Below are 11,668 nucleotides of genomic sequence, written 5' to 3'. Positions count from 1 at the left end.
AAAAAAAAAAAAAAAAAGAGGCTTGAGATGTAATTTATGTAGTTTAATCCCCAGAATTGAAACAAACAGGAAAAAGAAAGCAGAGCCCTGTAGGTTGGAGACTGAGGTGCCAGGCTTTGTGACCACAGCCTGAGATCCTCACCCCTTCCTCCATCTAGGCTGGGGTCTCAGCTTCCCTTGGGGAACCACTCCTCAACTCTTCTCTGGAGCTTCTGGGGAGCTTCATAGTGGCCCAAATGGCCACCAGGGGGCACTGACGCGCCCACACGGTGAAAAATTAAGGTGTTCGCCTAGAGTTGCAGAAAACCAGTCGCTCTGTGGGGGTGGTGGTGCTAAAACACGTCACCCATCAACCTCAAGCTGCCAAGAGATTTCTTAAAATATAAATAGATCCAAGAAAGCACCTTTGAAAAGGTGTCGCTGGCGAGTGTGGGTCCTTATTTTAGAAGAAGTGGAGATTAAAGCTAAAGTATGAATTTGCAGGGAAGGAGCTTTCACTGGAGGGTAAGAGAGGAGGTAGGGAAAGGACTCCAGTTTGAGTGGCTGAGGCGGCACACTCAGATGAAGAGGATTAGGAGGCCGGCTGTGAAGGATGACGGAGGTGGGCTAGGATGCAGCCCATCACTATTTTAGTCCCGGCTGCATGGGGATAGAGAAATCCTCCTGGCCGAGGGGGCGGTCCTGTTCGTCATGAAATGATGTCTGTGACGGTGCCTGTCACGTGAGGCTCTGCTTTTCCTCTCGGGTGACCGCAGGTTCAGGACAACAGCTGGAGACTTCTAAACTTTGCTCCAGGGAGAAGGGTCTACGGCTGGACATTGTAAAACCTAGCAATCGGAGCCACCCTGAATCCTGAGAATTATTCTCATTACTCTTACCTTGGTGCCCTTGTCTTGAAGGGGGTTAGGCTAGGGAAATTTAGGGCTAATCAGCTCTGCTCTACTGATTTTTCTTAAATGAGCAATGTACCTACATCCAGTTTTAAGGTAATAAAGGATGCAAAAATGAACATCAGGCTTTACTTTTATTTACTTATTGGGCATTTTGTAGGCCCAAGTGAAGAGTTATGAAATTCATTTTTAAGTCTCTGATTATTTCAGGAAAAAACAAACCACAAAGTGTGCTTTTAATGAGTAACAGGTTAAGGGCCCAACAGTTTGTCCTTTGTCCCTGCAGTGGTCTTGAACTATGCCATGACCATGTCAGAACTAGCAAACCAATCACCTGGGAAATGCTCCAACCATCAGTCCTGGTCCCCAAGGCCCTGGCAAGGCTGATCCCAGCAATGCTGTGTCGGTCAGAGCTGCCCCACCCCAATTCTCATGTGTACAGCCCTCTCTTCCCCTCATGATTGCTCTACTACCTGTGGCATTTGGAGTGTAACATGAGGCTTGGCTCATATATTGGTTTGTTAGAAATGTACAGTTACAGGAAGTGCCTGTAAATTTTCCTTGGCAATGGTGAGCTGAAAAATGTGTTATACCTGTGTTTTATGAAGTTTGGGGACTCTGAGGGAATAGGACCCACCCTGGGGAGTCTGAACAGATATAAACATATCCTGGAAGGAGGGGGTACTGAAGAGGGCACCATCTTGTCCTGGGGGATGTGAAGGGACGTGGCCCTATTCTAGAGGACCTGGTTTACACTTGTGCTTGTATTAGTCCATTTTCCATTGCTGTAGCAAAATGCCCAAGGCTGAGTACTTTATAAAGAGGCTTAGTTAGCTCATTATTTGGAGGCTGAAAGTACAAGATTGACTCCATCATTCAGCCTCAGGACCCTGTGTGGATAGGATCACATGATTAGAATACAAGCCGGAGACCAGGGAGGGGACAGAGCTACTCTTTATACTTACCCAGTCTCTCGGGATCCCATGAGAACAATTTAATTTCTCCCGAGGGCAGCGTCTCCATGACCTAATTATTTTGTGCTAGGCTTCACCTCTTAATGGTTCTGCCTTTCTTAATCCTACCACCCTGGGGATCAAGCTTCTAATATGCGTACCTTTGGGAGACAAACCATATTCAAACCGTAGCAGGGTATTAAAAGCCAACGGGCAACCGGGTGTGGTAGTGCCTGCCTTCCCAGCACTTTGGGAATCTGAGGCAGGAGGATTGCAAGTTCGAGTCCAGCCTGGGAAACTTAGCAAGACCCTGTCTCAAAAATGGATAGACAGATATAAAGGCTAGGGTTCGATACCCATTACTAAAAAAAAAAAAAATTCAGTCTACTAGGAAAATACAAACATGGCAATCATTCTGGGGTCTGCGGGCACCATCCCTGTCTTGGAGTGGAGGGGCTGGGGAGGTAGTGAATTACTCAGCCATCATTCACTGGTTTTGCCAGGGTTCTTTGCCAGGGTTCAGAGAGCCTCAGTTTTCCCTCCAGTTCCCATCAACTTTGCCATCCACTGCCAAAGAGCTACTTCTTGGAAGTGCCACAGTCACAGATTGTAGGAGCCAGTTGGCCACTGACAAAGCAACGCAATGATGCTAAAGGCCAATGTGAAAAACAGATTTATCTGCTAGAGTTGTGGATCATGAAACTGTGACAGCAATAACTTTGTAATACACTTCCCAATTTGTTTGTACATTTCAGAGGTCCATTCTAAGATGGGAATGTTCAGCTTAGGGCGAATCTTGAGTTTAGCACTCAGTCAACGTTTGGCTACAACCCTATTTGTGGCACTCTAAATTATATGGATATGAGTAAACATAACTGAGAATATTTTGATTACTTCCCAAATGCCAGGGACTATATGGGAGCTTTCTGCATGTACTTTCTCGAGTTCAGGGGTGTTTTTTTGGCGGGGGGTGATGGGGATTGAACTCCGGGACTTCTCACTGAGCTATGTCCCCAGTCCTTCATCTATTCATTTGTCTTGAGACAGGGTCTTGCTATGTTGCTGAGTTGCTTAGGCTGGATTCAAACTTTCAGTCCTCCTGCTTCAATCTCCCAGAGTATTAGATTACAGAAATTTAGGTGTGTGAAGGTGGCTGCCTTAATTTTTGCTATTCATTAATTCATTAACTCGTAGTTTTTAATCTATTATGTGCTGGCTGGAGTAGTGCCTTTGGGAAGCCACTTTGAGGATGGAGTCCCTCCTGCCCAACTCTGTGCAGACAGCTCTGCGGATCTCCAGGGTGCACAGAGCGAGCCCTGACTTGCTCCCCACACACTTCTCCAGGCCAGTCCTTGCTGTGCTATGTCAGTACTAGCACCCAGTACCGGTCACAAATGCCCAGGGACAGGTTTCTGTGGCTGAATCCCCATCATCCCCCGCAATGCCCAGCGTTGGGCCCTGAGCTGCTGTTCATCTCCCCAGGTCCACATCTTGGCCTCCCCTTCACACTTGTTCAGCTCCCAGGAGGCTGTGAATTAATCTTTAACCAGCAGGAAGGAGAACTGGCAAGGTTCCCAGGAGGAGAGGCGCTCTGCTCTGCCGCTCTCCCTCAGCCCCTTTGCTAAGCCAAGAAGCGCTGCAGTTTCCCTGTCCGCGGATGCTTCACCTCTTGCACTTGCAGTGCTCTGCTAATGGGGGTGGAGCTCCTGGGGGGCCTAGGTGCCCGTGGGAGAGCCCCATCTGCCTCCCCCTTCCTCCTGCCCCTCCTCTTGCTCCCAGGCCTGCCCAGCCTTAGTCAGACGGATGGAAACCAGGATCCCTGGCAGCCTCCCGGTCCCTGGATGCAGGGCCAATGGGCTGGTGGAGCAGAGTTACGTCCCACCCTGGCCACCCAGTACCTGGGGCCACCAGGAGGATGCTCTGGCTCTGCGGTGGGCTGCGGTGGGTGGGGTGGCTCTCAGCTGACCCCTCCTCTCAGGCCTGCAGAAATAAGCTACCTGGAGTGAGGACAGCAGAGGGAACCCGTCATGCTTCTAACCCTAGAGAGGGGATAGAGATGCCGGGGCCTGTCCGGAGGCCCCCTAAAGGGACATAGTGCCCTCAGGGGACCTGACCCTGCACTAAGGGACTGAAGGAACAGGGCCCTTCCCTGGAGGGCCCGAGGGGACACAGCCCACCTGGGACGATGCAGGTGGGGCAGGAGAGCCTCGGTGGTCTTGGTGTCCCCAGCCTCACCCCTGTACCCCTGTGGGCTGCAGCAAGGGGACAAAGCCCTTCCTGCGGTGACGACAGCTGCTCTAGGAGCTGCAGCTCCTGGAGCCCTTTTCTCCGTGGGTCACACACAGTACTGCCTATGTGAACCGCTGACTCTGGGTCCCAACCTGACCTAAACCTCACCTTCCCCCATGTTGCTCCCAGACCTGGACCCCTGCTTGTGGCTGTGTGGGACGGAATTCCCTTTCACGGGACTCTAGGCCCCCAGGTCAGGAAAGGAGCGGCAGTGAAGACCAGGGCTGAGAGTGTCTGGCCCAGCCTCTGAGGAAGACCAGCTCTGATTTCTGCATAAACGAGAAACACCATAGGGAAGAGAAATGGAGACAGAAGCGGAAGAGGGAGAGAAAAAGATAAGGGAGAACACTTGCTATCCCAGCACTCGGGGATGCTGAGGCAGGAAGACAGCAAGTTTGAACCCAGCCTGCGAAACTTATTGACTTAGCAAGATCCTGTCTCAAAATAAAAAATAAAAAAGGCTGCAGATAGAGGTCACTGTGAAGGGTTCAATCCCTGGCACTAGGGAGAGGCAGGGAGGAGGAGAGACAGGAAAACAGACAGCAAGGAAGAACAAATGGGTGATAGGAAGAGAGGAAGAGATAGACAGGGAAAAAGACAGGGAGGCCCAGCAAAGGAGGTGCAGAGAACACCAGCAGGAGGAAGACAGTCAGAGGAAGAGGGAGAGAGGGGGCGGAAAGAGAGAAAGAGAGAAATGGAGGCAGAGACGTGAAAGAGAGGCCGCCATCGGCTCTGCTGGAGGCGGCCTCGGACAGGGTCTGAGGACTGACCAGAAGCAGCCGGCTCCACCAGCAGATGGAACCCAGCTATGAAGCTGGGCATCATGGGTGCTCCTGGCCTGCCCAGGACTTGCGGCTCCCTGCCCCCAGCCCCAGCAAGTGAATGCCTTCCAGCTGGGGCTGCCTGTGGGTGTGACCCGGCCTGTTCCTTTATGCCAACATCCAATGGACCATGGGTGTGGCCAGGGGCAGGAGACCCCTTGGTGGCTTTAGGAGGCAGGGGCAGGGGCCCGGTGAGTGGGGAAGCCACGGAGGCTGACCTTTGAGTCTTTGGGGAGGGTGGGAGATGGCGTGGCTGACCCTAACCTAAACCACCGGGGTGGGCTTCACTAGTGGCCACCAGGGGGCTCCTTCACCGTCCCTGGCTCCAGGATCTTCAGCATCCTGAGCGTGGCAGACACCAGCAGTGTGACATCCCGGGTGCCAAGGCTTTCTCTGGACATCTTTGCAGTCCTAAATGGCTGTGCCTACCATGGTGAGGTGGTGGGGACCTTGTCCTGACCTGCCTGCTCCCACATCCTAGTCCACAGACTCCAGCCTTTCCCTCTCCAGGACCCAGGAGCCAGGCTCCCAGCCAACGTCCTTAGATCCCTGCCCCTCCTTGTTCAGGCTCCAGATATCTCCATCCCACCCCCACTCTGAACAGCCTTCTCCCTGCGCTTCGTTTTCTCTTCCTGGAGCAGCAGCTCCTGCAGCCACAGGTGCCGCTGTGAGCAGGAAGGCCAGGTCCAGTGCTGGCCAGAGGGCTGCCGGGTGTGCCCTCTGCTGCGTCACCTGGCCCCCCGGGGCCACCTGTACACACTGTCCAGGTGACAGCTGTGGCTCCAGCCCTACCACTTCCTCCTGGCCCTACTTCCCGGCATCTGAGTGGAAGTGGAGCCGGGCAGGGGGGCCCTGGTGCCAGAGGCCTGGCCCAAAGGAAAGGGCACGGTGGTGAAATGGGATGATCTAACAGGATGTGTGGTGGTGAGTGAGGCCGGAAGCTGGGCTAGAGGACAGAGCTGGGATAGGCACACGGAGATGGGTGGGCACAGGATCCTCTGGCCATGGGCAGACAGAAAGAACAACAGGCAGAGAGAGACAAGAAGACAGATCATCAGGCAGTGGATAGGAAGACGGAAGGGCTGGGCAGAGGGACAGGCAGAGGGTCAGAGATGGAACCACTTGAGATGACTGGAACAAAGACAGGCAGAGAGAGGGACAGGTGGACAAAGGGTGGGCAGATGGCAGACCACCGGGATTGGCCCAGGCAGACAAGGTAGACATGACCAGATGTGGTCATGGGGAGATGACCGCTCAGGGCCTCAGCAGTGCGGCCCTCTGGGGCCTAGCTCCCATCGCCATCCTACCCTGTTGCTGCCTTTGTTATAAAACTCAGCTGTGCCTCCCTCCCTCAAGCTCAGTGACTCCAGCTCCCAAGTGACCTCAGTGGCGATCTACTACTCCTGCTGCTCTGTCCACATCCCTTTTCTGGGACTACTAGTACTACTACTCCTTTCCCTCGAGTGCTACTCCTGCCTCCACAGACTGCACACAGCTGGCCTCCGTTATACCTGTGACTACTGAAGGCCGATCCATCCTCCAGTCTGCCTGGAAAGGGGGCAGCGAGGGCTAAAGAAAAACAATAGAAATAATCTCATAATCCACGAAGGGCTGGGAGGTCAGTGCCTCAGAGCGGGCAAAGACAAAAGACCCTCGGAGTTATTTACTGGAGGGCGTATAGCACGGTTTAGGTGAATCACAGGGCGGTGAGGAGAGCAAAGCATACTTAGGATATAGTAGGCGGACCTTCCTCCGGGTGAAACCTTTTCCTTTCAGTACTACTCGCTCTAAAGAACCAGGAGGTCTTCAGCTGATGTAGTCTCACCTTGAGTGTCGCAGCATCCCAGGACCATTAAGGCCTCAGCTGTGACCAGAGGCATGTGGGGTTACGTTTCCACACACTGTAGCTGGTTCACGGGCTGTCACTAGACAGCCCTAATCATGTTTAATTATGAAATGCTTTCATATGTAGAATGGCTCTCTACTGTGAACTTCGCTCATACTTTCACTGGCCCCCACCACTGTGACCTGTTCACGCCTTCTCTACCCTGGCCAGACCGCTTGTCCCTGCGTCACTCAGAGCTGTGATGACTCTCTCCTCCCTGTCACTGGGCAAACAGCCATGGGATGGCCACGAGCTCCAAGGCCTCTGCCTCCCAGGCTGCTCTGGTGTGCAGAGCTCTGTTCCTTCCTGGCTGCAGCCACCCCGAGACTCTCCCTGAGTCTCCCCTGAAACTCTCTGCTCTGGCTCCCTCTGTGTCCGGGCTTCTCAAAGGGCGGCACCCTGACCAGCGGCATCACCAGGAAACTCACCAAAAGACACATTTTTGGGTCCCTCTCAGACCACCACTCTGAGAGGGCCCTGTAGCCCTTCCAGGGACTCTCATAGACATTCAAGATTTTTGTGTTTTGTTTCATTTTCCACTATTGGGAATTGAACCCAGGGCCTCTGAACTCAGAGCCCCAACTCTTTTTACTTTTGCTTTTGAGACAAGTTCTAAGTTGCTAAATTTTGTAGGTTGGGCTTGAACTCCTGCTTCAGCCTCCCAGAGTGCTGGATTACACCATGCCCAGTAAATATGCTATTTTCTATTGGCTCCTCATAGTCCAACAGACTGATTTGTCCAATTTAAAGCACCTTCCCCTGGATTCCTCACCCCCACCTGGCTGTTGCCCCCAGGGGGGCATCTGCTGCTAGGTGTGGGAGGGCAAGGAAGTGGCTTGCTGCCTCATTTAGAACAGCCTGGTGCGGACCAAGCATTATGCCTCCTGCATGCTGGGGCCTGGCACAGTGGAGCCCAAAGATCAGAGCTGGGAGTCAGAGGCCCCCATACTGCACTTTGGACCATGCTGCCTTCAAGGCACAGGGGAATTGCTGCTTTGTGCTGAGCCGCAGGGGCTCCAGCCCTAAACATGGTGCGCATTGAGTATCTCAGCCCTACAGCCAGAGGGACCAGGGCTGGATGCACCAGGATCAGTGTCCATGGGGTGACAGTGACGATGGAGGTCCAGACTCTCTGGAGTGGACGGTGAGGGCAGGCTCAGACTTGGAAATCTAAGCGGGGCAGGTTCCTACCCCAAAAGTTCTGAGGGAGCTCGCGCCCAGCTGGGGGTGTCTCCAGCCTGAGGTGACATGGGACTTGGGCCCGCTGGCTGCTACACCTGGGTGGTGGCCTCAGTGGTTCTGGTAGGGCTGTGCACCCATGCTGGCCTCCGCGTCCTGTGCCCGGCACCTCCACGTGTCTTTCCTGGTGTCCTCTACGGCCTGGGTGGGAACTTTAATAGGGACCCCCAAGACCACTTCCGTGTCCTCGATGGCTCCTTCCTGCACTACAAGGCCTTTGTCCTCAGCTGGAAGGACCCAGTGTCACAGTCCCATCCCTTGCTCCTACAGTTCAGGGAGGGACAGTACCAGTCTCTGGCCTTCTGTGTGCAGCTAGTGGGCTGTGACAGCCCTTCCCAGACTGTGACGAGCCAGCCAAGGACCAGGTCCATGTGAAGGACTCTGTGCCACAAAGGTGGGTGGGAGGCCACTTGTGGCAGATCCTGGGTGAGGTGCTGGGGAGCTATGCCCAGCAGTGTCAGCAACTTGGCCTCCCCGTGCCGACCTTGGAGACACCTGGTGGCCTGTGGTGAGCGGCAACCTTGTACACTGCCTTCCCCTGCACACGGGCCAGCATCCCTCTGCTTGCTTGTTACAGAAAGCCACATCGGTCATTGTGATGGCTTGCATAAATGACTCAGGCTCTGAGTGGGTATTTCCGGCCTGGCTCAATCAGGTGCTCAGAGCCCTGCCTCCATTTCTCCGAGATACCTGCTATCAAAATGGCTCCATATCCAGGTGACTCCCCTTTGGCCCATCTGGCAGCCACTCAGGTTTCTGCTCAGCAGGAAAGAGGCCTGTGTGTCCTGGCAGCCCCAGTGGAAGGTCACCGTGTCTCAGTGGCACTGACTGGCCGCTTCCTGAATCAGTTGTGTGGCCAGGGAAGAGGGTTCTCCAGTTGGCTTTAGCCTGACCTGAGGCTCTGGCCGCGGGGACATTGGCCGGCTGACACTGAGATGAAGTTAGTGGTAGCGATGGGTACTGGCTGGTGCCCAGAGGACAAATGTCCATTTCCCCTCTCTTTGCCTTGCCACTAGCTGATCTTCATCAAGAGCATTAAGCAGACATCCAAACAGATTTTTTTTTTTTTTTTTTTTTGGAGACAAGGTCTCACTATGTGATTCAGGCTGGCTTTGACCTCACCGTGATCCTCCTGACTCAGCCTCTCAAGTGTTGAGATTACAGGAAGGTGCTACCACACCCAGCTACCCAAACAGTTTCGATGGAGGCCCTGGTGTGAAGTGCAGTAAGTCTGAGGAACTGTGTTTGTTTCTTGTTGCTGCTGTAGCAAATAGCCAGGAACTCAGCAGCCTACAGTAGCCCACACCTTCTCACGCTTTAGTTCTGCAGGGCAGAGGCCTAATACAGTTCTCAGCAGGTCAACAGCAACATGTCAGCAGGGCTGGGCTCCTTTCTGATGGCTGGGGAGGGTCGTTTCCTTGCGCACGGCAGAACCTGTTCGCGGGACCCGTGACAAAGCTGCAGACATCTCTGGGCGAGCTGTTTGTTACTCAATCTGTGTGTACACCGAGTACAGAGTGTCCCCAGCTAGGGCTGTGTCCACTTGAACATTTTCCATTGCATTCTTCTCTATGCCGTTACTTCCATAAAGTGAGGAATGTCCTCGCCTGACTGTGTCACGTTGAGGAAGGGACCACAGAGCCCAAAGTCAGGCTGCCTTGGTTAGAATCCCAGCACCGCCACTTTCTAGCTGTGTGCTCTGGGTTCAGTTTCCCCGTCAACATAAAAACAGAAAGGATAAGATAGTATCTACTCTGCGGAGTTGTGAGAATCCAAGAAATGAACAGTTCTTGGCCAGACAAGTGAATGTTATAACTAAGTATTGATTCTTGTTAAATTTCAACCTTCGCAGCAGGGAAAGACACTCTGTTTGCATCACTCTGTCCCCCAGGTCAGAGCCGCAGGATTCTGCAAGATTCTGGTGACAGAACTTGCCCCAGACCCCTGAGTCAGCGGTCCCGGGAAGGCCTGGGGTCAGCAGGTAGCGGAGGTGAAGTCCATGCCACCTTCCCATCCTGCTAGGGCGAATGTGACAAGCTCACAGCGGGGAAGCAGTCTCCCAGCCACAGGAGAGAGAGGTGTGGCCTAATAGTGCGTGGCAGGGAGGAGTCACGCAGGGCCTGACCTTGCACTGGGTGAGGCTGGGACATAGCGGTGACTGAGAAAGGCCCAAACTATCCCCAGGGCCCCAGTGGGGTGGGCCAAGCTGTCCTCAGATCCTGACAACACAGGGCAGGAGCCCGGGGATCAGAGGAGGGAAGTGTGGGGGTGGGCTGGAGCAGAGGTGGTGTCAGCCCAGCCTGGGCAGCCCCAAAGCTTCCGGAGGGAGACGGGGACATTGGAACAGAAGCCTGAGTGACAAATCAAAGTTGACGGGCAAAAAGGGAGAGGAAGAAAGCTCCTGGAAGAAGGGACAATGTCTGAAGCCCAGAGGCTTCAGGCCATTGAGCCAGAGCGCGGCACAGCTTAGAGAGAGATGAGGCCCAGATGGAGACCACGCATCACTGAGAGGCAGGCAGGGAGTGAGAACTCTATCCAGAGGACGTGGAAGCGCTGACCTCTGCATCCCATCGCCTGAGTCCTTTCACAGGCACCTGCCAGAGCAGGAGGCAAGCTTAGTGTTCCTCAAACAGCCTGCCCCCGCTTTTTTTGTTTGTTTTTTGAGACAGGGTCTCACTATGGAGTTGAGACTGACCTGGAACTCACTGTGTAGCCCAGGCTGGTGCGGAACTCACAGCGATCCTCCTGCCTCAGCCTCCTGAGTGCTGGAATTACAGGCCTGTGCCACCACACCCGGCCTAGCCCCCTCTTTGTTGGACAGTGGCAGTCCCCGCAGGTGCCAGTGGCCAAGGGAAGAACCTGGTGCTGGCTGGACTGGGTTCTGCCCTACCGGAAGAGCCTCTCTCCCAAAGCCAGAGACACCACAGGGGCAGTGCTTACTTCCCCAGGACAGTGACTCAATGAGCGTCCGGGAACCCCAGGTTGTGGTCTGTGCCTGGAGGGCAGAGGAGTGACCAAGACACAAGCCTTCTGTTGTGATGGTGCGGCATTCCAGTAGAGAAAACAAAGGACAGTACCAGTAAGCCAGGCTCGGTGTTCTGTTTTGGTTTTTGGTTTTTCCTACAACCAGGATCAAACTCAGGAGACAGGTGAGGCACCACTGAGCTAAATCCCCAGCCCCTCAGGCTCAGGGGTGCACATTGTAATTCAAATACTCTGTAGGCTAAGGCAGGAGGATCTCAAATTTGAGCCCAGCCTAGCAATTTAGCAACTCATAGAGACCCTATCTTAAAATTTGGAGATGTTAAAGAGGACTGGGTGTAGTACAAAGGCTGTGGGTTCAATCCCTAGTACACACACACACACACACACACACACACACACACACACACAAACTACAGCGGTTAGACAATGTGTCAGGATGTTGTGGCAGGTGGGAGTGGGGTCCTGGGGAATGGGTAGGAAGTGTCAAACAGTGCGGTCAGGGCTGGCTGGGCACAAGGAGGTTCCATGGATCAAAAACGGAAGGAGGAGCCACGTAGGTGGAGGCGGTATCCCCAAGAACAGGTCTGGGAAGCGTGCAGGGGCTTT

General features: G+C 53.9%; 1 long non-coding RNA gene across 1 annotated transcript; it reads right to left on the bottom strand.

Moving 5' to 3' along the window:
- Positions 1-3,769: 3,769 nt before the first annotated feature.
- On the bottom strand, positions 3,770-4,998 carry LOC117286930. Its single transcript, XR_004518083.1, has 3 exons — positions 4,903-4,998; positions 4,241-4,401; positions 3,770-3,823 (listed from the first exon to the last, which is right to left on the bottom strand). It is a non-coding gene; the product is annotated as an uncharacterized LOC117286930 (long non-coding RNA).
- Positions 4,999-11,668: the final 6,670 nt, after the last annotated feature.

This window comes from Fukomys damarensis, unplaced genomic scaffold (genome assembly GCF_012274545.1).
Source record: "Fukomys damarensis isolate Sample0158 unplaced genomic scaffold, DMR_v1.0_HiC HiC_scaffold_19, whole genome shotgun sequence".
Lineage (NCBI taxonomy): Eukaryota > Metazoa > Chordata > Mammalia > Rodentia > Bathyergidae > Fukomys > Fukomys damarensis.
This window is presented reverse-complemented; position numbering and strand designations above follow the sequence as displayed.